Here is a 3,222-nt window from a genome sequence, read left to right as displayed (position 1 = left end):
CCAACCAAAAAAACTAACAACGAAAGAAAATACTTTTGTTATGGATTTTCAAACATTGCCGTTCATAACCCGATAGCGACGTCGTAAGAATCAAGGGGATGACTATTCATCTTTTTACATCTACTGTCAAATATTGTTGTTAAAAACATTGTTAACTTTACTGGTTTTTGGGATATTGTTACAGGACCTTTTTACCCGCGGACCTGTAAGTCCCGCCCTATATATATTATGCCAATTATTTGATGATCAAATAGGTGAACAAAATTATCCAACACATCAAATAAAAATTGAATATATATCATAGCGTCTTTATTATTTTCATACGTTTAGGCAGTAAATTAAAGCAGAACTAATGAAATTGCAACATATTTAAATGTACAGCTAAATTAATTCTTATCCATTAAAATTTATACATTTTTCTTTCTTTCTTCAAATAAATATTTTTTCTTAATTTTTAATTCTGTTAATTTCTGGCTTAAGCATCTTAGGAATACGACATTCTGTTTCTCATAATTAAATGGTTTATATCAAAGTTTATTGGCTGCATTTGCTTCAAGAACAAAAATGAAACACTATCCATATTACTATAACAATAAGATTTTGTTCGACTGTTTTGATTGCCAAATCTATACAGATTCAAAATGACAACATTTAGAAAAAGCCAGAAAAGAAACATTACGAGTTGAATAGTCCATGATTGCTACGACCGATGATCTCTATGTGGTAAAAGAAGAAAAGGTATAATCGAATAAATTTGCGGTTACGTATTTTTCTATAGCATCTGGAAAGAAGCGGAGTGTGAATCATTGAATCCACGTTTTCATAAACGTATTTTTGCTGAAAAGCTTTTAATTATACATCTAAGATAATTTCAATGAGTCAATTGATGTATTTAGCCTTGTATATGAAGAGCAAGTGAACTCATTTTAAGTGGTTTTGCAATTTAGTGTTTCTGTACTATATTTATATATCTCAATTGTGTTTACATATGCTATGATTTGTATTTAACAAGAGAAATGTATTTTGTTTGATAAGGTATCTAGTTACTGCTCTCACATGCTTATCAATTTTCAAAAAATGTCTCTAGAATTAAAATTGACACTAATGTATAATTTTAAACACTTTGAAATCAAAAAATTTGTCGAACGGTTCTCACTTTTTAATAAACAAAATAAAATAAAATATTTTATACATATTTTTTGCCGTAGACAAAAAAGCTGTTTAATTTTAAAGAATTATATTTTTATTTCTTTATTTATAATTTGTATATTGAGTTATTTATTTTTTCCAATTTGTAAAACTATAAATTTTCTAAAATCTATTGAAATCGACACAAATTAAAAGCAGTGGGTGACGTTGGGACGAGATTTTTGACATTTGGCTTTATATCCATACCAGGCACTAAATCCATGACGTTTATAGATCAACTTAGCGCATTTGGATGCTTTTGTAATATTTGCTGTGGTGAGATCTGCAAATTAAATTAATATGTTAATAATTAAAATACAGGTAACTTCCGTATTACACGGTAGTTCCCAAAAAGTATAGTGTTACACGAAACTAGTGCAAAAAGAGAGGTTGCTTTAAAAAAATAAAAAAATGATATTATGTTCTCATAACAAAGATAAATATATTAATCAAATTGTTTTCAAAAATAATACGCATTAAATTAAATAAATATTTTTTCACCATGAGTAAGAGCTTTTGTTTTTAGCAAGATATCCGCCTTTTTTCTTTCCAGTACTACCTTGCGTTTCTACTATTGCAAAAAATCTATTATTAACGATTGCTTGCATTAAAATTTTTTTCTATATATTTTTTCAAGGCATCTTTTTTGCACTAGTTTTATCTTATTTTTTGAGCTGTTGTATGGTGATTTCACTAATTTTATACTAGATGTAGTTTGATATTCCATGTTAGTTAGAGTAAAACCTTGCTGTAAAAGACGGTGATATAAAAGGATATTTTCAATTCTAAAACCGTGTTAGAGAGAATTCGTGTTACAGAAATACTGTGTTATACGGGATTTACCTGTACTTGAACACATTAGTTTCAAGTTCCAATATTAATGTTTGAATAATATCGAATGCCCTTGTTTTGCAATTAATTCAATTAAGTAAAATTTTTTTATCAAAACTTAAAACTAATTGAACGAATTGTTAGTTTAATAATTGAATGTTTAGTGGTACTTTAAAAAAATAATTTACCTTCGCATTTAACATTACAGTCCTTTCCAGCTTTGCGATTTTTACACCAGTATCTATTGTTTATTTGGAATAGCCATAGTCCCGAGATCCGTCTCTATTTGGACGGCCAACAGCACCAGTGTTGCGTGCACTCTCGGCTTCCACCAGACATACCCCTAAATATGAGAGAATTTGATTTTTTTGTCGTCTTAGTAACAAATATGGTCACTGATTACATATTTAAAGAAATGGTAAACGTTACTGACGTGTTAGGAAATTATAACATAATATTCTTCACAAATCTTTAATGTATTGTTTTTTGTAAGAGTAATGTATTATCATTTGTTGTAAAATAAATTGGAAGATTAATTTGGTATTTCATGTATACATTATTTCTTAAATATTGTTAATTATTTTATTAATAAAAAATAAATTATAAAGTCCCCTTTATTAATTTAATTTTTTTCTTGGGTTAACTCCTTGACTTAATGTTTAAATTATTGGATCAACCCGTATTGGATTTCCTGACGCCAAAGTAAATAATATGTGTGAAGATTGATTTCGTACTAACTGTATTAATTAGTGTATATACTACTCTGAATATACGGTTAAATATATTAAATACATACAGTGACTTAATTTGCTCTTAGGAAATCCTTGTTTCAGTAATTCTTTAGCTAGACCACATCTTGTGAAAACTTTAGCTTCATTCATAGATATCGCTAAAGCGACTAAGAATAATATTGCCACTTTCATTTTATTGTCTTAATAAATAACTTTTAACACTACAATTATTTTTTGCTCGATCACATCTTTTATACGCATTTAAGGTAATAGATAAGATTATCTGCATATAAATACATTACATTTATTATTAGCTTTATAATTACAAAATAATTGATAAATTTTAATCTAATTAATTGATTAAACCTTATATTTCATTGCTGATACAAATTTAATTAATTATGTAGAAGATTTTATCGGTACTTGTTTTATCTCTCTCGGTGTCATTTTCATTAAATTGCTAGCAACAAGA

At 27.5% G+C, this 3,222-nt stretch overlaps 1 pseudogene; it reads right to left on the bottom strand.

Moving 5' to 3' along the window:
- Nucleotides 1-1,337: 1,337 nt before the first annotated feature.
- Nucleotides 1,338-2,942, bottom strand: LOC113377611 (annotated as a pseudogene).
- Nucleotides 2,943-3,222: the final 280 nt, after the last annotated feature.

This window comes from Ctenocephalides felis, unplaced genomic scaffold, assembly GCF_003426905.1.
Source record: "Ctenocephalides felis isolate EL2017-DRISC unplaced genomic scaffold, ASM342690v1 CF-g0.4_SCAFFOLD_01886, whole genome shotgun sequence".
Lineage (NCBI taxonomy): Eukaryota > Metazoa > Arthropoda > Insecta > Siphonaptera > Pulicidae > Ctenocephalides > Ctenocephalides felis.
This window is presented reverse-complemented; position numbering and strand designations above follow the sequence as displayed.